Source organism: Anastrepha ludens, chromosome 4 (genome assembly GCF_028408465.1).
Source record: "Anastrepha ludens isolate Willacy chromosome 4, idAnaLude1.1, whole genome shotgun sequence".
Classification (NCBI taxonomy): Eukaryota; Metazoa; Arthropoda; class Insecta; order Diptera; family Tephritidae; genus Anastrepha; species Anastrepha ludens.
In genome coordinates, this window is record NC_071500.1 from 2,621,756 (window position 1) to 2,646,235 (window position 24,480).

General features: G+C 35.7%; 1 protein-coding gene across 2 annotated transcripts in view; it reads right to left on the reverse strand.

The window, feature by feature from the left end:
• The window catches only part of LOC128861308 (gonadotropin-releasing hormone receptor), a 30,224-nt gene extending 7,866 nt beyond the window's left edge, over window positions 1–22,358 (reverse strand). The window contains exon 1 of one of the 2 annotated variants that reach the window (XM_054099350.1): window positions 22,248–22,358. The gene's annotated coding sequence lies outside the window, so the exon portion shown is untranslated. Of the gene's footprint in view, window positions 1–22,236 lie in introns of both variants that reach the window. The other variant, XM_054099349.1, reaches the window with a different exon arrangement.
• Between the last annotated feature and the right edge of the window lie 2,122 nt (window positions 22,359–24,480).

Below are 24,480 nucleotides of genomic sequence, written 5' to 3' on the forward strand. Positions count from 1 at the left end.
ATTTTTTAAAGAAATCTGGTACCCTACAGTACAAGCATGAATACTTAAAGTATGTAAAAGAGTTTGATTGCTTGAACAAACTTTTATTAATCAATATGTTTTAGGTCTTGAAAGTAAAATTAACTCCAATCCGAAATCTTTTTGGAACTTCATTCGTTCGAATCAGCCATCAGCAACAACTACATTTCCAATGTGTTACTCCTCTTCGTCTTATGAATCTGCTAATTTATTTGTAGACTTTTTTAAGCAAATTTTAGCGTTGAAGATTAATGGAACGATGATGGTGTTTTATTTTAAATGGCATTATGTCGTGTTTGGTTTTCTATTCATTAGTGCTTGATACTGATGATATTATGCGAACTCTTAAAATTTCGCAGCAACGCGAAAATCATGAACTTTAATCTTTTTTTCAGGTGGTTGTTGTTGTAGCAGTTCATTAGCCTCTGCCAGAGCGGTGTAACTACTAATCGTTACCGCCTAACTCATCTAACGATAGCTCTCGGAAGCGTACAATTTCGGCAGATGGGGTCCAGAGCAAGAGAGGTATTAGGTGAGTGGGTTTGAGAGGGGATGTTGAGATGGTCAAATTGACTGCTTTTATATTGATATTCATAGTCAAAGCTTTTGACAGAGTACCCCATTGTGCATTACTGGAAAAGCTAGAAAGGCTATTTCCCTTCCCACGTTTTTGTTACATAGTCAACTATTGTTTATATTAGGCCTCTTCGATTTTCCAAGCGTTAGCAATTGGCGAATAGATGAAGCAACTGGAATAAATAAGCATGTTGGTAGCGTTGGAAAAGAACTGTACAAAATTAAATTTTTCCGGAAGCACTTACTGAGTATTAGTAAGACCGCGTTCAAACAGGGTAGCATTTGTTGCTTCAAGTCGGTACTTGTGATGCTCGTGCTTTGTCAACACTCCCTGTGGTCGCGTTCTTCCTCATGTTTTTGACTGTAGACGAAAAACTAACAATTGCAAGGTGCATGAACACAACAGCTACATCGAAAGAGAATTCGGAAAGTTAAAGCAACAAAAGTCTTCCTGTGTGAACGCGGTCTAATAGAACAGTTTTATGAGGTACAGGCATACCCGCTAGTGGCAAATCTTGTTCGATTACTTTGTTATAGCGAGCAGAGAAGTGTCGGATTGGAAGCGTCTATTGATCTAGTAAATCAAGGCGAATTGAGTACTGAAGGTGGCGCCATTAAAAACAGTTATATATATATACAAAACAAATAAAGGAGAAATTACAAGTTTGTGAAAATTCAGAGAATGGCTGGGTCATATTGTGATTTGTGAGATTCAAACCAAACAAACTAATGCAAACGAAGTACCACGTGTTAAATTGTGAAAGCCTTAATTATAACAATACTTCCAAATGCCGTTTTTTGCGCGTTTTTGCTGATGATGCCGCGGCAAGAATGCACTTGTATGTGTGTGTGTACAATTTCTTGTGCTTGGTAGTTTCCATTGCTTTCGCTTTATTTTTCTTCCTTTTTTTTGTTCATCGGCAAAAGTGACACAGAGAACGTTAAATATACGTTAAATTAACGTTCTCTGCCTATCTATGCAAACTAAATTTATGTCATCAAATCCGACAGTAGTTGCATATGTACATAGGTATGTACGACTAACAACATGTGTTCTGTATCCGTAGCACCAAACTATTTCTATTTGGTAATTAAGTTCTCAGCACCAGATAATTCGAAACTAATTAATTAAAGGAAATAAGAAGGAGGCTAAAATAAACGTTCATTAATTAAAAGAAAAAAATAAATGCTTGAATGTATAAACGAAAGTCTAAATGGTGGGCAATGGAATGGAATTGAGATAGATGCAGATATAGGCATATGTACGTACATGTACCAAAATGCTCAAAATGGTAAGAGGTGACGATCTCGTCAGGTCTGCCCGACCATGCGCACAATAACGCGAGCAAATTAGTACATTTGTATATTTTAATCATCTATTTCTTTGTAATCATCCAAAGTTTTCAAAATAAAGTAACCCGAGATGTCGTTAAAGCCACTTGGTTGCACCCGACAATTGCACGCAGTCAAAAACGTGACAAATCTTTGTGCTGCTAAGCATGCGAAAATGCTGATACCCCATCTCTTTGCGATGAAGCAATATACACAAGAAGACTGAACAGGATTAAACCACTGGACCTAGTGGTAAACAACGCCTAAAAATTCGTGAATTACTAAAAACCAAAAAAAATATTATTTGTTAGTTTTAGTTAACTAAGTTTGATAATATGAAATGTATTTATTATTTTAACATAAATTCCAGTGTAAGAAAAAAACAAGCTGCGCTAAAACAAACATTGACATTTTAATCAAAGCATCAATAAAGTTTGAAGTTAATATTTCATTTTGGGGAAAAAGTAATCCATTAATTTATCGGTGACATTTCACACTAAACAAATTCTTTTGTTGTTGTTTATTTGTTCCATTCAGTTGCGAGTTACAGGGTGTTAACAATGGAAGTCAACAAAAAGAAAATTCGGTACATTTTGCCGTTTTCCTCTAATAAAGGCGAAAATTCAAGTCAGGCCGTTGAAATTGTGAATGGTGTTTATGGTACCGATACTGTAACAGATAATTACACCAATACCTCACCCTGCGTCGTGGTTACGTACGAAGTGAATTAAGATTTTCTATAGCAAACCACGTAAAGATCGAAGATATGTTCCAGGGTTACGAAAATACTACTTTTTAAAAGAAAATTGAGCAAAGTAAACATTTAAAAATAATATAAAATTTTATTACATAAATACATAAGCCAAAAAAAAACGTTTTCAATTAAAACAAAATAAACTATTCAATTAATTTATGAAAAACAAAATTAAAATTGATGTCCATTGTGGCTGTTGTCGTAAGTCGGCTTTCTTATACACAAAATTGGTCCAATATTTGCTGACAGCTTTTTTTCAACATAAAATAAATTTTCTTGCAGCAACTGATATTCGTAGTTACGGCCTGGGACACTTGAAAACTCCTTCCGCTACCAGGATCGTTTTTTAAAAAACTCTCGTCAATCATACACATCGCTTTGGAAATTTGTTTGGTGGTTAAATTTTGTTCTTTGGAGATTTGCGTTGAATGGTCACTGTCATCTTGTTCATTAGCAAATTGCAATTCCAGTTGTAATAGTTTTTCATTAGAGAATTCTTGGTTGTGCGAGGTTAGCATTTCATTTATGTCACTCTTCTCCATACCATCAAAATTAGACTCTCTAACTAAATTAGGAATTTCTTGACGAACAGCTTGGTGTACCATCAACTTCTGAGGCGCATATTCGGTGAACACATTCAGGCCATATTTGCGCCAAACCCCATTCTTGAAGAAGGTTTAATCTCCTCCCACGAATCAGAAATAATTTCTATGGCTTTCATAATGTTGAACTTTTCCCAAAACTCTAGCATGGTAGGATTATCTTGTCCGCCAGTCTCACTTAAAAGAAGTTTAAATGTTCGTTGAAGGTAATAACTTCTAAATACATAAATCGTTTTATTTTTGTAATTCTACCAGTAGCGACTTTCCCCTCATTTGGCTAAAAAAAGTACACGTGTACCTATGTAAAATAAAAATAATTTAACTTTGCCAATAAATAAATTGAGAAAATATTTACCTTTTTCGTAACCAGAAACAACACGTCAAAATTTATATAAACTTATTATTCTCTTAAAAAAAAGCACATCACACTACGTAATTGAAAGTGAACTCCAAAATTAGCAAAACAAAGTTTTAAAATTGGGTTGATTTGTACTTAGAAAGAGATTCCCAGAGTTTTGATGGCTTGGCGCAATTAGAATCAAAAGTGTTGCGTCTTTCAGAAAAAAAAGAAAGTTTCAAACAAAAAAAATTAAACACTCGAGCCCAAAACAACGCAATCTCGAAAATCAAAATTAGTACTAATTAAGCTGCGACGCAACTTCGAAAAAACGGAAAGCGAGGTATTGGTGCACGTGTTAACAGCTAATTTTGGTTAAAGCCTCGCACAGGCAGGTCCATCGTCGAAAATGTCGATACAATCACAAAAAATGTCGATATAATCACAAAAATAGTCGCAGTTGACTGGCATGTTAGTAGTCATAGCATCGCACAGGAGCTAAACATCGACCTTAAAACAGTTTTAAACCATTTGCGCAAAATTTTTAAGCAAAAATAATGAATTTCTTTTTCCCCAAACTAATATTATATTTTATTTTGTAAAAAATCGTGATTTTCCACAAGGCTTTTTAGCTGAAAACTGGCATGTGATAGGAAATTTGGTTTTATAATTATAATACAATAATAATTATTTGCATGAAACACCAAATAGCTGCGCACTTTGGCAGGCAATGACAAACCTCTGGTGCCATTGAAAAAACTCCTCTGTCTAAAAAACCATCTACCCTTGGAAGACGGCGTAAAACTGTAGGCGCCACAAATAAATAGGAGGAGAAACTCGACCAAATACCCAACAAAGGGTTAAGAACATATTAATGTTACAACAACAACAATGGTTGAAACTTATTAATGGTTGAAACTTATTAATGGATTTAGAAATGGCCCGTATGATGTTCATGTTGTTTTTATTTTAGCTATTAGCACATACAAATTTTCTAATTATAGGCTCAATAAACAATTTGCAAAAATTTATAGGAGGTATGAAAGTTCAATTGAAATGCAATCTCTTTGAATTGGCACGAACAGAGCAAAATAAAAAGAAAAACAAATGTTTTTTTTTCAATGAGTTGTATTTGCATTGTTCGAATGTATGTATTTATTTCCACGTTCAATTACAATATATGTAAGTAAATTCACATTGTTATAATAAAAGTTTAAGTGCAATGTGTATGTCTGTATGTAAGCAAACAATTAAATTTAACTTAATATATTTTAAAAACCACTAATATTTTTATCGATGTATTTAAGCAATCTTGACATTATCTTTCCCGGTTTGGAAAATCATTACAGAAACGGTTTAAATTATTGGGAGATCATTGAAATAAGTCTCAGAGCCAGTTAATGGCAATTACATGAAATCGAGTTAGATTTCCCATATAAAGCTAGAATGTCTGTTTTGGGATTATTTCTATTCATATTTTCAAATAATTGATTCAATCATTTAATGTGTGCGATATACATATACATAATATATATATACAGTACAATCGTGATAGTCCGACATTTCTTAATCCGACACGTTCGGTAATGGATGCAATTGACATTATTTTATTTTGATCAGTCGTAGCAGAGCAGCAGAGGGGGATTGTGTTTTGTTTCCCGGTCACAACGTATTTGTCATTGAATATGAACGAGACCAGTTCTCTCGCGATTTCTGACGGTGTTGATGTGATTTTTTCTGTCTTTTCGTGTCATTAAATGGAACCTTCGGTAGTCCGGAATATTTGATAATCCGACAACGAGTCGGTCCCGTATGTGTCGGACTATCACGATTGGACTGTACTAGGTTCTCAATAAGTTTTTCGGTTCGATAAGAAAAACACAATTTTATGGTTTGAAATGCACTTTATTATTCAGTATAGTCTCTGAGCATCAGTACACTTGTTCCAACGAGATTCCAATTTATGAATTACATCCCTGAAGTGAGAATCTGGAAGAGCTGAAAAATACGCTTCCACAGCTGTTATGACCTCATCATTTGATGAAAAACGCTTTCCACGCATGAATTTTTTTAGGTCTGGAAACAAATGGAAGTCGCTAGAGGTCAAATCTGGTGAATACGGTGGATGCTCCAACAATTTCCTCTTTAATTCATGGATTTTAGTGAAAATACTCTTTGACACGGTGCATTGGCCTGCTTAAACGGGGTAATTTTTCACGAATTTTTTCCTTCAACAGGCGTAAACGGTTACAATAATATTCAGAATTTATTGTTTCACATACGTTCATATCGAACCGCAAAACTTATTAAGCAACCTAGTACAGTGGCGAGTGTTACAAAAATAACAAAAAATTCGATTTATATAAATAAAATAAATGATTTGCGTATACTCTATTAGGTGTTTGGCCGAGCTCCTCCTCCTCCTTGTTGTTGTTGTTGTAGCAGCATAAATATTCCCCTACTTATAAGGGGAATGCTGCTGAAGTAACAGTCATTGGCCGGATATAAATCCGGGTCGTTCCGGTAACGTAGAACCGAGTGTCGTGGGAACGAGCTCCTCCTATTTGTGATGTGCGTCTTGATGTTTTTCCACAGCATAAAACTTAATATTAATATTTGCCCACAATGATGCAGTTTATACATTTTCGCATGCTCTCGACCAGCTTTTCAATAGTTGAGTGTGAAAGATCACGTCATTCTTTCTGAACTCTTGGCCATAGTTCGTCGACGTTCTTTGGCGTCATTTCGTAAGATGTCGTTTATTTATTTATTATTTGCAATTTCCCTTGATGAGCGACCATTTCCAATTAATGAATCAATTTCATCTTCAACATTTTTATCAATCTTTCTCATTGCGATTATTATATGAAAACAATCGTTTTAATGTGAACAAAACAGAAAGCTTGACGCCGAAGCGGATTTATATCCGGCCTAAGACTATCGCTTCAACAGCATTCCCCGTATATGTAGGGGAATGTTCACGCTCCTTTTTTATTTTTTAATATTTTGTAAACTTGAACTAATACGCTTTATTTCTTAATAAATGAAGCTTTAAACCTGAAAATTTGATAGCATATTTTTCATAAATTACTGCAAACATTTAGCCAGTTCTGCTCGCCATTGTATGTAGATAAATTAACATCACAAGCTGTAAAGATTGATTGATTTGCTTATTCTGGCATCCGAATTAATGATATGAAGTATTTCCATCCGCACCGGGAATTATTAGTATCTGCGAAAATCTATAAACATAACGAAAGCCACCCGTGCACATTTTAGTAATATTGAGAGGGGCCTAAACAATGAGAGGGGCGGTGGAAATATATTCTTAGTCATATAAAACGAGGACGTGTTTTTATTTTGTAATAATATTTAATATGTTGTTTTTGTTGTTGTTGTAGCAGCATAAACATTTCCCGTGCATATAGGATACGAGGAATGCTGCTGAAGTGAGAGTCCATGGCCGGATATAAATCCGGGTGGTTCCGGTTGCGTGGAACCGACTGTCGTGTGGACGTACCAGAGTACGCTGCTCGAATCATAGTGCGCACGAACGGACGGACAAACTACTTTCAATATACTTGGTATATAAATACTCATGACAGAGATAAGGGATATGGCAAATATCGTCAATGAAAAAAGAAACGAACGAACAGCTGATGGATGTGAGCAAATTTGTGTAATAAACTTTTGCTTTTGTTTGTGTTCTGCTGAAAGTTGAGGAAAAATACTCAATTTAGTGTTTTGAATTAATGAAATATGTTCAGCTCTGCAAAAATTGATCTGCATGCAAGGCGTTTGCATATTTCATAGAAATTAAAATATCATTTTTAAACCGATGGAACCAACTAAAATTATTAAATTATTTAAATTACTGATTATTTCGCTTTACGCGTTGTTTGCAGTTGTAGTTCGTCATCATTGCTGAAGTGGGTTTCGATAAACCGAAGAGGGTGGCGGCGGATTCACCCATTAAAATTGCTCCTCCTTGAATATATTTTACTGCCTGATATTGAAAATCTGAGAGTCGGTTGTTGCATGACACAGCAACTTCTGCTCCATATGAGAGAGACATGGAATCGTCTAAATTAAATTCAATGTTGTTATTGGCTTGAGCGGGGAAAATGTTTAGTGCATTAACAGTCGATACTCAGTAAGTAAGTTTATGCCCATTATTAATGCAACAATACTTACATTCTTGCCCCACAAACAAAAGCCAGCATTTGATAATAATTTTTGTTTAAAAATGACGGTTACCAAAGTGTCGTGATCTCTTATAATTCGGTCAGAGCATATGATTTTAGGTTGTTAAATCCAACTGCCACGTGAGCAAAATTATACCTTTGAGCACTAGTGCGCGGAACAATTGTGGGTTTGATTAACTCTCGATGAGTTGGAATGAATTGGCCACCAAGGTCATTCGATTTTACCCCGCTAGACATTTTATCTTGTGTAGTTTTTTAAAGCCGCAGGTTTACGTCAAGAAGGCGCAATTCAACGATCAGCAGAGTCATACAGCCTTGGCGGACATATGAACAATGTATTTGTCCATGCATAATGACGCACATGTACCTTTAAAATAAAAAAAATATATTTTCCTAATACTTTTACCTCACACAAAACTTGGTTTATTCCATTTCGATCCGCTCTTATTGGAAAACAGTGTATAAAAGGTGATTGATTGCTCGTTTCATCTGGATTTAGTTCAACAGTTTTAATCAACTATCTACTTGTTTGATTTCTCCTAATGTAGTTCTGAATAATTTTGTTGAAATATTTACACTTTATATATTCACACCATTTTGCGAAAGAATCAATGAAAAAGAAGAATATTCCCATTTCAACTAGAGCCTACCGAGCATGTAAACCCTCTTGTCCAAAAAACAGAACTTAATATGCATCGCGCTATTTTTAGAATTTTTTGTGTGTTTCTTTTTGAGGTCGGTAAACTTGGTGCATCTTTTACCGAATCGTGCCATATTCTGCAATAAAGAATATATTGATGATTGTTTATCCCCGACGCAAATCCACATAGTTAGTGGATTAAACACAGAAAACATCGGAAGAATGTGTAATTTCATAAAAAACAAGAAGAAATCGTCTGTAAAAATTATTGAACAGGAACTGAGAACTCCTCATTGGCACCCTGCAACTATCATCTATTCTTAAAACTGCGTCTGGCGATGAAAGGAAAGCATCATGGATCGACTGAGTCATAAACCCACTGTGATCACCATCTTAAACAATATTCCTTAAAAGGGCGTAGATATGTAGTTTTTTTGCTGACTTGGAAAGCATGCAAAATTGTGTATCGATGCACACTAGCGCAATAGCTACATACTCGTATATGGGACATTGAATAAACACTTTTTTGCAATAAAGTAATCACAGGCGAAATCTTTTTAACTTTCGGCATAAAGGAAGAAAACAAACATAAGAATAAAACATGTTAAAGGATTTACTTCGACATTTTATTGTAAGTATTTAAAGAATTCAAGGGCGTAAAAAGAAAGAGATGTATGTATGTAAATAAAATCTTACGAAAACAATATAAAGTAGTACAGTACAATCGTGATAGTCCGACATTTCTTAATCCGACACGTTCGGTAATCCGACAACCTCTTAACGTCTATGGATGCAATTGGCATTATTTTATTTTGATCAGACGCAGCAGAGCAGCAGAGGGGGATTGTGTTTTGTTTCCCGGTCACAACGTATTTGTCATTAAATTTGAACGACGCCAGTTCTCTCGCAATTTCTGACGGTGTTGATGTAATTTTTTTCTGTTTTTACTTAGTGATGGCATCGACGTCAAACAAACGTAAACATACAACACTTACGCTGAATGATAAATGGGCCCTAATTCAGCGATACGAGCGTGGTGAAACACCTCTTTACCTAAGTGGGATCTACGGAGTCGGGCGAGCTACTATATATGACATAGATAGCGCAAAGATAAAATTGAAAAGTTCGTAAAATCTGTCGTAAGTCAATCGGGAAACCGAAAAACTTTAAAGAGTGGTGAATTCCCAGAAGTTGAAGATGCATTACATGTCTGGTTTCAACAACAAAGAAATAGGAACACACCAATATCAGGTGAAATTTTAAAGGAAAAGGCGAAATTTGTTTATGGTAAAATTTTTAAGAAGGATGATTTCTGTGCTAGTGACGGCTGGCTTGACAATTTTAAATCCCGTTTCGGCATACGATTTCTCCAAGTGAGTGGTGAAAAGCTTTCTGCGAACGAATCACAAATCGAAAATTTTAAAGCCAAACTCAGAGAAATAATTTTAGAAGCTGGCCTTACTCCTGACCAGGTCTATAATGCAGATGAGACAGGTTTAAATTGGCGTCAACTGCCGACCAAAAACTTTGTTTATTCCTATCAAAATGTCAAGTTTAGTTCGAATGAGGGACTACCGCGTGAAGACTTAGAAAAATGGTTGTTAGAGGCAGATCTTAATGCCGGTTTCACCGATGACGAGATAATTGAAGAATTCACGGCAGCTCAAAATTACCCGGAAGATACAGGCCGCACAAATGACGAGGTTGAGGTGTCTTCGACGCAATTCACTGTCAGCAGTGACGAGGCCACTTTGGCTGCTACGACACTGCTACGCTGGTCACAAGAACGTGGTGTTGATATGGAAACTGTACTCCAGCTTAAGAAGGTCCAAGAAAAAGTGATTGCCGAGTCTTATAAAAGAAAAAAAACAAAAATGTATTCTCGATTACATATGTTAAGTAGCTCATTTCGCTTTCGTAATTCATATTTTGTGTTTCAACGTAAAAGTTTTTACATATGTATTTACAATAACGTATATACTTACGTTCATGTTTTATATTAACTGCATATGTATTAAAAAATTAAAAATTTTGCGTGTAATTATTTTCTTTAAGTTTAGCAGTTACGTTTTTGTTCCCCAACTAAAAGAGATATTAATAAAAAGATTATTTTTGCATTATGCATTTTGATCATAATTTTCGAATTAACATTGATTAAATGGAACCTTCGGTAGTCCGGAATATTTGATAATCCGACAACGAGTCGGTCCCGTATGTGTCGGACTATCACGATTGGACTGTAGTTATATTGTATGTCATATAGCTTTTATGTCGTAGCATTGAATTTACAAGTGACGGAAGGGCAATTGGACGAATTTTGCCCATTCTAATTGAATAGTTTTTTAAGGTGCAATAGACTAATAAAATGTCGTTCGCAATTATAAACTTTGTTGATAAAAATGCTACACAGGTTCTCCATTGGATTTAGGTCTGTACTAGGTTAAGTTAGGTTGATATGCTTGCCCAGGGAATGTGCACACTTGGACGAAGAAAGATTCGTCCTTTGTGATACCATTGTGAAGGAGGTGAGGTGAAAGGGAAAGACCGATGGGATGCAGGGAGAGGGCGGGGAGAGGTGGTGCTGGGATGGTTAGGAGCGTGCGGATTACGGTCTGTACTAATTGCAGGCCACTTCAGTATAGCGATATTTTCCGACGCGAAAAACTCCTTTGGACGTCCAAGAATCATAGTAAAATTATACAAGACCTCTTCGTAATTTTCTGTGTTCATCTTATGCGAAATAAAACAAAATGGGGTTTGCCACGACAGCTAAGCTCACCCCTCGCCGTAAGGGAGCTACCGTGGATATATCGGGACTCGTTTGTCGTGACTCGAAAATATCTCTCCAATACTTCTGACAACCATTATCCCCAACGAGATTACATTTTTTTTTCGTTTCGTTAAAAATGATGGATTGTCATTCATCATCCCAGAACTTATGATTATCGGCGAATTCGAGTATAGTTGATTTGTGACGTGGTGCAAACTTCGGTTTAGCCAGTCGATCATGATTACATTCGAATCTTCACTCAAAATTTGCTGTATTCTTTCATTTGCAATATTAAGAAAAAGTTCACATCTACTTTGGTTAGGTCTGATGTTTTTATTGATTACACCTATCTTCAATCTTAGGCTTCGGACCAATTCTTTTATATATCGATCTATATCGATCAGGATTTTTCAAAAAGTTGTTGATAGTATTTTTATTTCGATTTACTTTTAGCGCTATTTTGCGAACTGAGACTCCCGATTCAATAAATTTCTGCAAAGCTCAAACGTAAGACTTGAAGTAAAAGACAAAGTAATTTGAGACTGCCGCTATTTCGTGCACACATTTATATACTTTAAAACCAATTGAAGAAAATATTATGCACCTATTTTAGAAGAAAAATCATGAAGCTGGTTTGTGCTTAGTGTAGACGGCGAATATATATAGGTATTTATTAATAAAAAAATTCACAAAATATTTACTGCTTGTTTCTATATGTAAAAAATCTGTTTTTTATCATAGTTTGTTTTTAAATATATGATGTATCAGTAGCTAATTGTGTGTCAGTAGCTAAGCAATGCTTTTAAATATAAAGGCAAGCTTTACTAAGTATATGGTATTCACCTAAGTGGCAACATAATCTGGGTACTAATTTTTTTTCAGCAAAAATTTCGGTCGCTGTAGCCGAATGGGTTGGTGCGTGACTACCATTCGGAGTACGTAGGTTCGAATCTCCGCGAAGCACCAAAGTAAAGAAAAGGTTTTTCCCCAATAGCGGTCGCCCCTCGACAGGCAATGACAAACCTTCGAGTGTATTGCATTAAAAGAGCAAAAACACTAAAAAGTACTTCTAAGTTAATTAAATAAAATCATCAGTAAAATTATTTTAGTTTTTAAATTTTTTCACTTCTGTACCTTTCAAACTATAATAATAAAATATAAACTTAGGTCCCAAAATATAGAAACCTGGCAACGAAGTAGCGAATGCATGGACTAGAAGCTGCGACTTCGTTATTAATAGGACCTGAAGGCTTTCATGCTATAGGACAACATCATATCATCAAGGAGGAGCTTAGAATCGACTACAAAGACTATGAGATCTAAGCTAGCACCAAACTATGGGGCTAAGTCAGGCGAAGTCATTACTGGGAGGCATAATCAAGAGAGGTTCCGACAATTCATAAGCCTCTTTAAGGAAACACTGAGAATGTTTCCGGGCATCGCCACATCTTTCTGAACAGGCCTGGGATATGGGCCACTAACTCCAGTCATTTCTGCGCCAAATTTCCGAAAAATGTAAACAGCTTCTTCTCGAATGTGATGGCCAAGAAAGGCACATACGATCAGCCTAACCCAATATTAAATTAGTCTTATTGAGAAAGCTGGGCAGGGACACAAAAAACCGTGAGGTAGAAGTGAAAACCTCATTTTCAATCACATATGGTGTAAAACTGTAAATAAAAAAAAATTATATATACAAGGTGGCACAACATTAATTTTTATTTAGTAAAACAGTTGCTCAAAAATAAATTGGATGATTAATTTTGCGCCACCTTGTACATACGTTCCACATAACATATTTTATATCCACATTTGATAAATAGCCTTTAATAATTCTCAAGCCCATATCAAATCGTTTTCAAACGCTTGGCATAAAAAAAAGAGTTTCGTTTTCAAACTTATTCTCAAATAAATATTAAACCTAAATGATCTCTATGTGCATGTGCATAGTATACACTCAGATTCGCAATAACCCATACGCGTCTGAAATGAGTTACAGAAATTGTATTAATTGCAAAGCCAATTGCTGGGATTACTGCCACCTTCGCTAGTGAATCTGTCTCCGTTTTAGCACCCAGGTTGTGGTAGAAATTGGTCAGTACACCTTCATTCATGCCAATGGTGATGCTATAACTTTCATTTTCATATTTTGGTTACGTTACACTTTCTTGGGAATTCAACAGGTATGGAATTCCTTTGAGCTGTTTTTAAGTAATCACGCGAATGAAGATGGTGTAAAACATTTTTTCCCACGGCGGAAATTAAGTTGTACATTCATTTTCATGAAGTTTTCTCTAACGTATTCTGCGTTGGCAAACTTGCTCAAGCTTTTAAAATTGGTGGCATTTCTAGGTGTCATATTATTCGCGTCATGCATAATTCGCTTAGTACTCTAAATACTGTAAGTATCTAAAGCGGTTTGATATACACACCTCAGTAACAAGTTTCCCACCATCCCTTATGTCAAGTTGTACATTTCTTTCACTGTTGAAAAAATTTAAAAATGATTGTACTCTGCTCCCAAATGAGTATTGGAATATACTGCATGTATGCAGCATAGGAAATATATGTAGGTATATACAATGATAGATAAATGTGAAATGTATATATACAGTCTTGTCTAATGAAAGTGGGCCAGCAAAATTTAAGCTTGGGTGTATCCTTTTCGCAATACACGTTGTGCATTTTGTTAGTTTTGGAAATAAATTGTTGCTTTCAGAAAATGAGCTCCGGGCTTGAAAAAGGATTTGAAGCAGTGTTCCTGTGTACATTCCCTATAGTTCTAAAAATGTCACGTGTGTCAGCAACAAAATATATGAAGAAGTCGAAAACATTCATAAATAAATGGGTGCAACGGTATACCAAAGTAAGAAATGTTGACGACTTTTCCGAACGAGGCCCAAAAAAAGTGAATTTTTTGGCATACGGCACACTAGACAGCGCTAGTTTACTGGGGTGACAGCCCTTGGTCGGGAAAACCCCGATTCATTCCGGTAACGTAGAACTGGCACGATAATGGCGTCAGGCAATGACATTGATGGCCTATGCTCCAAGGTTAACGAAACCTCGCTTGCCTTTCTCGCTTCTAATCTATACTTTGCCCCACTAAATCCACGGCGACTCTTTTTACCACCTGGACAAAGGAAGTCAAACTGTAACTTAAGGTAAAAGTCGCAACAAGGTAATCAAATCGCTTACCGATAGCACTTGGAGCAAAGACAAAGAAAGACTTGAAAGCCGATAGCAACACACCTGCTAGGGTGTTACCGCTGTCTCACCCATGCAGACACCTGCTCGAGCCTGAGCCACCTCCCAGGCATGTCACGAGATCCAGGACAAAACAGACCGACAGCTACTGGATCGGACAGTACAGACACACAATCAACGACATTCATCCCGACCCCCGAATGCCGTCATCGGAGTCTAACCACCACCCATTGCAGACGAACAGTTCCAACTTCCCCGAGAGTCCCGCGTAACCTTGGCACAACTACTGGATACTGTAGCAGGTTAAACTCCAACTTATCCAGAATCGACCCCGACATACTAAACATACATATGTCCGGCATGTGAAAGCACCCCGCACGACACTAACCACCTTTTCACATGCCCCATCAAACCCACTCATCTAACACCCCTCTCCCTCTGGACCCAACCTGTCGAATTTTACAAGTAGACAACGATCCCAAGTATCGAAACCGAAGGTGTATGAAGTGAAATCACCAAAATGCGATTGAAGTGTTGACATGACCTTCACAGTCGCTGAATGCCAACTCCAAAGAGTTAAGCAAAAACTCAAAGGAAAACAAGTATGGCGCTCAAACAGTAATCAAGACAAATTAGGCTAATTTTAAGCTGATTACCTCCACAACTTGCGCAGGAAGTAACACAAAGTAGGATTTGAAGATGTGGAGTCATTATAGCTAATGGTGGTGTCTATACATTTTATTGAATATATTGCTTATAATAAATGTTACAAACCCATACAATGCACTTAGCTAGAATAGAAATGTTCAAATAAAGGGTTTTCCAATAACAGGTGTTATTGGTGAATGGATTGCGCTATCGAGAGATGATTAACGATTTTTTATGGCCGGAATTGAATGGTATTGATCTGGACAAGGTTTATTTTCAACAAGATGGCACTAGGTGCCATACAAGCAACGAAACCATTGATCTTTTACGGGAAAATTTTCCGGACCCTGTTATCTCTCGAAGAGCTCATCACACTTGGCCACCGAGATCTTGTGATTTAACACCTCGTGGCTTTTTTCTTTGGGGCCACGGGAAAGAGAAGTCTACGCCAACAGTCCAGGGTCCATTCAAGACCTCAAAGATGGAATTCGTGAGGCTATCGAAGACATAGGGCAGCCACTTTGCAATTCAGTTATGGAAAATTTCATGAAAAGGATATTGTCTTGAAAGCGTGATCGTGGTGGTCATTTGCCTGATGTTATTTTCCACTATTAACGGCATACCTTCCTCTTTATAAGGAAATAAACATCCGATCATTTATATTAAAAAATATGATAGCATTTTTATTTGAATATCAAAATAACACCTCTGTTTGGAAAACCCTATAGTTTCCAAGTTATGGCGGACACGCTTCCATTAGACAGACTGTGCATACATACGTCTTCATTTAAGTATCTATGATCGTTAAAATATAATTTTATATATAAGTAACTTCATCCTTCATTTGTACTTGCAGTATTCACTACAACTGATATTCATCATAAAATCATTCCATTTTGTCTAAGCCATGAAAAGTTCGATTTGGTATGTAAAGTAGAATACATTGTTACAAAATTTAATTTGCCACATATGTATGAACATACATATATACGTTATATTTACATATATTGAAGTTTCGACATTACTTTACAAACATAGTAACTTTCAAAAGTGAGCTAAATCGTTTTATGTGATTTTATTGGCATTCATTTTTGGAAATACAGAAACTTATATACTGACTCGTATATGCAAAAAGTTTCATTGATTTTAAGTTAGCGGAAGCAAGCATCCCCTTGTAACGATGTGTATTATCTACATGATTTGACGGGATATTAAATTATTTCAGACTGTTCATAACCTTCAGCGGCTGATGTTGTTATTGTAGCAGCACCAACATTCCCCATACATATACGGGGAATGCTGCTGAAGTGACAGTCTGAGGCCGGGTATTAGTAAATCCGAGTCGTTCCCAAGTATGATAGAATACGTGTCAACAAACAAAAGCGAATTACTTGCTTGTGAACAGGAAGAGTACGCGCAAACTATAGAAACTTCCAAACACAAGAAATTATACATATGTACATAACCAACATTTTTGCGTCACCCGCATAAAAACAAAAAAACTGCATTTGGAAGCTTTAAATTATTTGCGCTTTCACAATTTAACACGAAGCACTTCGTTTTCATTAATTTGTTTAGTTTTAATCTCACAAATCATGTAATTTTCACAAACATGTAATTTCTCCTTTATTTGTTTTGTTCGTTTGCTTTGTATTGGAAAGGGACCTGACTTCAGACTTGTCAAAATCGCAAAAAAAGCAATTAAGTGTTTCGGGAATGCGCCACTGTTAGTACTCAATTCGCCTTGGGTCGTTCTGGTTACGTAGAACAGACTGTTGTGGCTGCGGCTGATGAAAAAGGTTACTTCCTTATGTAAGTAGATACCTCGTGCAGGATTTTTCGAAAAACTTTTGTGTCAAAAGTATGAAGATTGGTATAATAGCCTTTTGGGTTAAAAACAGCGTTATAAACCAAATTAATGGAGGGTATTGTTAAAGTCATTGGAATTTGCAACAAGGGCATTTTCAGATGAAAAACATGTACCAATTTAAAAAATAATTCCTGTTTTGGATTGTCTAAGCAACTAAAAATATTACCTTGATCATTTCTGAGACATTAAAGATTTATTGCTTTCTGTAATCAACCGTCGATTGGGGCTTATTGAATACAATACCCACAATGGATTGACCACTCTTTTAGATCCTCAATTTAAAAGTATTTATTTTAGGGATGCAGTTGCTTCTGGCAAAGTCATATCAAACAATGAAAAATTGATTTTTTCCGATCCAGAATCTGAATGAGACGAAATAGACAAGTACGACTTTAGGGAGAAACACAAGGAACTCGCTTCAGATAACTCCAAACGTAAATTCTTTAGAGGGGTATGAAAAACATAAACTTTCTAACTCAACCAAATTTCATTGGCATCCTCTGCCCGTTGCGAAAGGCGTTTCATTATTACACAAAAACACATAGACCGCCTATCACGTAAATATTAAGAGAAATTGCGTTTTCGTACCCCCGATAGTGATGAAGACTATTTTTTCTTAGCCCTTTAAGCGTTTTGCTTTATATTGAAAATGCGCGAAGGTGTGCTTAATTATTTTTAGGCGATGGCGAGTATACTCGGCGGAAATGTCTTCAAAGTGTTAAGAGGGATTTAATTGAATGATTTAATTAAGTTTATTCTAAAATGCGCTAAAATTATAAATATATAGCTTTGTTTAGCACATTTATTTCTCTTAAGGGGGAAGTCTACTGTGAATTTTTCAAAAAATCGATTTTTTTTTTATTAGCTTAAAAAATACTTTGAACCCTCTTAAATAAGGTACAATATGTGTTACAGCTGGCTAAATTTTTCTTCGTTGAAATTTCGACCTTTTCCCGAAGCGCTCCAAAGCTTTAAACGCTGAAAACTGAAACTTTAAACGCATTTTTCTCGAAACTAAGTTTTTGTATACGGTGTACACGATATCTCGAGTTCTGATAAATGAATCAGCTTAAAAATTTAATTATATATTCTCTGTAATAGTGTCTCTCGTCTGACATAGGATTTTTTTGATATCGTTATTTGTTAAATTGTTATAAACAATAGTAACATCAATTTTAGGCAAAAAAAAAGAAAAAAATTTCAAGAACTTTTTTTTCAACGCCAAAATTTTTTATCGACATAATCCTACGTCAGACGAGAGTCAATACTATGTATATGATAACAATATTTTGTTTTTTTGTTTTAGGTCACCGAAACGTAAGATTTCATGTACACCGTTTAGGCACCTAAGAAAAGCGGACCTGCGCTTGCAGAAGTGCCACAGCGGCCATTTTGAATATTTTAACTTATAATTTTTTTTTCAAAAACTTAAATATATAATAAAGATAAGAGTTTAAATAGATTTTATGTACGAGCAATATTTTGTTAGAAATAAAATCCGGAAAATAAGCCTGTTTTTTCCCTTGTCACAGTAGACTTCCCCCTTAATACTCGATTTTGCTCGACATGGAACAAAAAATGCCATCATTTCATATCGAGCATACTCGAGATAAACGCTTAAAAGGTTAATATGCTAAAAAAAATAATATAATTGGCGCATGCACTTCTGTTAGGTGTTTGGCCGAGCTCTTTCTTCTATTTGTTTGGAACGGCAAATGTTTTTTATGAAGATCTTTTTCATGGCAATACACTCGGAGGTTTGTCATTAGAAAAAAACTGTTTCTATCATTTGGGTGTTTCATGCACGGAGATTCGAACCTACGTACTCACGCACCAACCTATTCGGCTATGGCGGCCGCGTAGCCTCCGTAGCTAAATGTAAAAATGTTAGTTTTTGAGCAATTCCCTTTGAGAAATTAACAAAAACACAAAAAAAAACATTTCTGTTCAGTGATAAAAAAATTCTTCTGGTATTTATAATTAAAATCGTTTTTCTCGATACTTGAATATATGTGTCTCAAGCAAAAGTATCTATTTGAAGTATTTATCGAGTCATAAAGTTCATTGCGACCCATTTTGCATATTCAACAAGTTCGCGTTTATATGATCCACAAATCAATTCAGCAGTCGAAAGAAAATTAAAACCCATTTATCTCAAAATCTTAGTTTTTAAATGCTTTCACAATTATTATTAAATTATTTACACATATTCAGAAGGGACATGATTATTTTCATTTTTTATTTGTTTATATGTATATAGTGATGTAATGATGAAGTGACGTTTGAATAAAATTTTACAGCAGAATCACTTGACATTCCTTTTCCACAGCTCTGTGGCCGTTATGCCAACCCTTCTATACAAAATCATTTACTCGAGCACACTTGTAAGCACATATGTAACGGGTGATTTTTTAGCTATTATCTTTTTAAACAGTTGGTTTAAACAGCTGACGCACGTTTCGTGTTTTGTTTCACTGTGAAACATCTTCAGTTTGGTCTATAATTTAACCATGAATCGTCTTACAAACGAACAACGCTTGAAATCATTGAATTTTATTATAAAAATGCGAGTTCTGTTAAGAGTGCGAACTGAAGAAAATATCGCAGTTGTATCGGCCAGTGTTAATGATGACCATCAATTATCGATTCGTCACCGTTCGCAGCAATTGGGCCCCTGTTACTCAACAACGTGGAAAATTATGCGAAAGGATTTAGGTGTGAAGCCTTTCAAAATACAGCTGGTGCAAGAATTGAAGCCGAACGACCTACCTCAACGCAGAATTTTTGGTGAATAGGCTCTTGGAAAATTGGCCGAAGATCCACTTTTTTATCGAAAAATTGTGTTCAGCGACGAAGCTCAGCCAGAAGAATTGCAAGAGCTCCCAATGTATCCAGAAAAGGTCACAGTTTGGTGCGGTTTATGGGATGGAGGTATCATTGGACCGTACTTCTTCAAAGATGCTGCGAATCGTAACGTACCTGTGAATGGTGAGCGCTACCGTGAAATATTATCGCACAGATCGTGCGATATAAGACCTTTAGATTATTTTTTGTGGGGCTATGTTAAAGCTCATGTCTATTCAGACAAGCCTGCTTCAATTAACGCATTGGAAGACAACTTTAAAGCATTTATATGTGAGATACCGGCCGAAACATTGGAGAGAGTATGCCAAAATTGGACTAAACGGATGGACCATTTGAAGCGCAGTCGCGGTCAACATTTGCATGAAATAATCTTCAAACATTAAATTATATGGACTGTACTATCGATTTAAATAAAAATTTCACGCATTTTTTCTCAATTTTACGTGTGTTTTTTTTGAGAAACTTTCCTATAGCTCTTGAAAAATCACCCTATATATGCATGCATACTAGGGATGCTAGTCGCGGAACCCCGCTGCCATAATAATAATAATACAAGCTAGTCTCGGGATCCCGGAAAATTCAGTGTCCAAGAAAATGGTGCCAATTTACTTATACAATATTGTGCAAATGGACTTGAGTTCAAACCTGCAGATATCGAGTAACAATAAACGCATTTATTACTTTCAAAAATTCATTATATTTGCATTCTTATTTGTATATTTTTCTGAGAATCCTAGATTCACAGTTAGTGGAACTTTTTGCTTTAAGATTTTTCTATATTAATAAATATGTCGTTTTTAAAATCAGTTCATTTTAAATTCTGAATGGTTTTATTTGATGAAATGTTTATGTATTCTCAGTTTTTGAATTTTCACTCATATTAAAAAAGAAGTATCCCAAGATGAGTACCGGCAGGAGTCCCGAAATCCCGAGCTTACTTTAAAAATTTTCCAAAACCCCGGGGTCAAAATTTCCCGCTAAATTGGCATCCCTAAAACATACATATCGCACTTGTTACGTTAAAGCGTAACAACTCAAAATTTCCAAATTTTAGTTTTTTACAAGAAAACAATGTACAGTGGTCATTTCTACCCACTGTAAAAATCGTTCAGTGGTTTGTCTAGTCTTTCGTTAAAAAAACCGTTATGACTCTCTCTTTGTTTTCAGAATGACTTCTTTTGTCTCAACTAAAGAGTTACATTCTTAGTTGTTTCCAAGTGTTTGAACAAATTTGAGTCACATAAAGTGTAACATTTTGAATTGTGCCTGTTTCCAACCAAACGGTTTGTTTAAAATATACCACTAAGTGCATAAAAAAAATTTCAGGAAAAGAGTAACAACTCAAAAATTTGTTATTTTAGCGCAACTACTAAACAAATAAGAATGAAACAACCGTTATATTGTTTTTAATGATATTTTCGTGCAATTACATATTTTTTTCCTTGTAATATATTATTAATATTTACGGAAACAGTTTTTCGTCTCTACTGAAAATGTTCAGATTTTGAGTTGTTACGCTTTAACGTAACAAGTACGATATGCAGCTTTTTAATTGAGATTAGAAAAACATTTATACAGTTTGCGATCGCGAAAATGAAAGTGTGGAGTGTAGGGGAGCGCAGGTTTTCGAAATGGTTTATATGTATGTATGTATTGTCAGTTAATTTTTTAGAGCTGGTGATTATCAGCGCGTATTTTATTGAGCTGAAAAATCCGACGTATCTTACCAACGTTGTTTCATATGTAGATGGTTGTGAGTTTTTATTTAACACTATTTTTCGTGCACACACACATACACATGTACACACGTATAAGTATATGTATTAATGCGCAATTTAAAAATAAAAACAAAGGAACTCCAAAAATTTTAGGTGTATGTTTCAAGACCGTTTCGGTCGCTATAACGATTCTTTCGAATATTCCACTTGTTGTTTGTACAGTTGGAAAACGCTTTGTCGGCTTAAACACATAGTTAGAATAAACTTGTATTTTTGAGTTTTATTTATTAAATATGCTTATGTATCAACAAACATTGGTAAAATTATTCCACATACAATATTTGCATACATATCTATATGTGTACGTACTTGAGTATGCAGATATGTATTTATTTCTACTTGTTTCAATTTGTATAATTTTATTTGAAATAACACACGGCACTCTAGCCATATACGCTTGCACCACGACTTTTTCATCGAAAATCAAACGGTTTTTCGCTTTGGCGTAGCTTTCGAATATTAATTGCATTCAACCCATTCAAACACCACAATATAAATCTAAGTAATTACGAACTAAATCTGTTTAGTAAGTCAGTTTATATGGATATTTTCACTTAGGTTGTTAATGCCTGTGAGTTATTATTCATGTTCGGATATTATTTTGAGTATTGGTATGTATGGATATCACTTTCACCTATTCGTGACCTTTGGCTTATTAATCTTCGAACGACACTTGCACACTTTGCGTTATGTTTGCGCAAACGGTTTCTAAATATTTCGCATTCTGTCCAATATCAGTTTTACTCGACCGGTTTGGCGGGCTTCTTTCCAACAACTGAATTCAATCGAAATGACTGAATGAAAGCAATTGAATTCTCACTTGAGCAAACAGCGAAAGCAAAACTAAAGAAATACATTCCACACACACGGAAAGTTTTCTCTGTGTAAGCTCGTTTAGTCACTGTGAATTGGCATCAGAGCAACACGTTCATACAGGTTGCGGGTGGATGAGCGCTTCCTGATTCATTCATAAATCAGCGAAATTCCTGCTCAACCAAAATAGGGTCCACACTCCGTTTCAAGTGTGGATTGAAATCAGCGGCGCGCATGTTAGTGTTTGCTACAGACATGTCAAGCGATACTGTTAGCGCAGCAAACTAAGTTTTCCTTGCCTACACCAGGGCGTTTGGTCAATGTCACAGGAAGAAAGCAGGGCATTCCCTAGCGTATACACACACATATTTATATTAAAGCTTTGCCGAACAAAGAGTCAGTAAACGCATCAATAAAAATCGAGTTTCTGCTGGCGTCGCATTTGTGTCCGATGGCAAATAATTCAAACAAATTACATAAAATGTTTCCATTTCCTCTTTTGCTCTGATTATTCCCGTATAATACCCAGTGGGTACTAACACATTAGTGTTGTAAATTTGACATCGATTTCTTACATAGGTACATACATACATATATAAACGCATACGAGGGAGCTTCATACGTTCCCATGACAGTCTGTTCTACGTTACCGGAACGACCCGGATTTAAATCCGGCCAAGGACTGTTACTCCAGCAGTATTCCCCGTACATATATGGGAAAGGTTTATGATGCTGCTACAACAACAACAACAACCCTTTTGCCAAAAGTGGTATGTGTTTTAGTTACAAAAGTTTTTAATGCAGCCAAATCAGAAATGTGCGGCATATTTGGATGTGTCAGAGCACAGCTACACCTGTATATGTAAACAATGCACACATATATGAATAAAAGTATAATTATTTAGTTTGTTCTAATACCCATGATTCAGTGACCACATATCTTCTTACGGCTATTCTTCGGATATGGATAACAAAATGTCAATAATGTCGAAAATGTTGCTGTTTTCATCTGAAGGCCAAGCTATAAAAATTATATAGATGGGATTGAACGTGTCCGAAAAGATTTTCTTAAACATTCTTTACGTTTACTCAGTTTCCATAATGCGATTTCTTTATATAAATCTCGCTTACTTTTAATGAATCTATAGCCTTTGGAAATAAGCAGATCAGTCCTCCAGTCTGCTTTTGCTTGTGATATCATCAGGGGTGACATTGATTTCCCTTTCTTTTTAAAAGCAGTAATTTCAAACATTAGGTAAGTAATTACAAAGAGTCACAACAAAAATTATTTTGTATGAAAGTGTCAGTACTGACACCCCATTCCCACTCAAACATGTTGTGTTTCTCATTTTCTCATTTCTGCCTACCTACCTACCTTGCCTTTTTTAGAATCCCAGTGAAACGGATTGACGGAGAATTGTTGCTGTGTTGTGAATTCGCGTCCAACAACTTTTATCTATTTGTCATTCATTCCATTCTTCTATTCTGTTTCCCTTGACGTTCCGGATTTAAAAAATGTTTCTGTTGCCCGAATGGCACCACCTTGCATAGATTCGCCTTAGATCTTTCTGAACGGCCAAAAACCAGAAATGTTTTTGTCCCAATTAAAGGCCCATATTTTGTATTGTTGGAATGATTCTGAAAGAAAAATTGATCCTAGTCTTAATTTAATCGAAAATATATAAGCTTTGAAAAAACCAATTTGATTTTCAGGTTCGACATACACTAGTCCACTCAGGAACAACATGTTTGGCAAAATCCAGCCATTTTCCTCTCTTTACCAACTTGTTTGTATATGGGCCCGCAGCACTGTGCGTCCTTTATTATTTGTGTATGCGAGCAAAAACTTCATTGCTCGCCTCTACAACTCGTCGCCGTTTCTCTTTTTTTCACACTTCATACTTCACTTTTGTCACACTTTACAAAAATGAGTCACACAACATGTTTGAGTGGTAAACGGTGTGCCAGTACTGGCACCTCACCTCTAAAATAATTTTTGTTCGGGGTTGTGACTATCTGCTATTACTTATTCAATGTTTGAACATTTTCATATTTGCCCCTATTG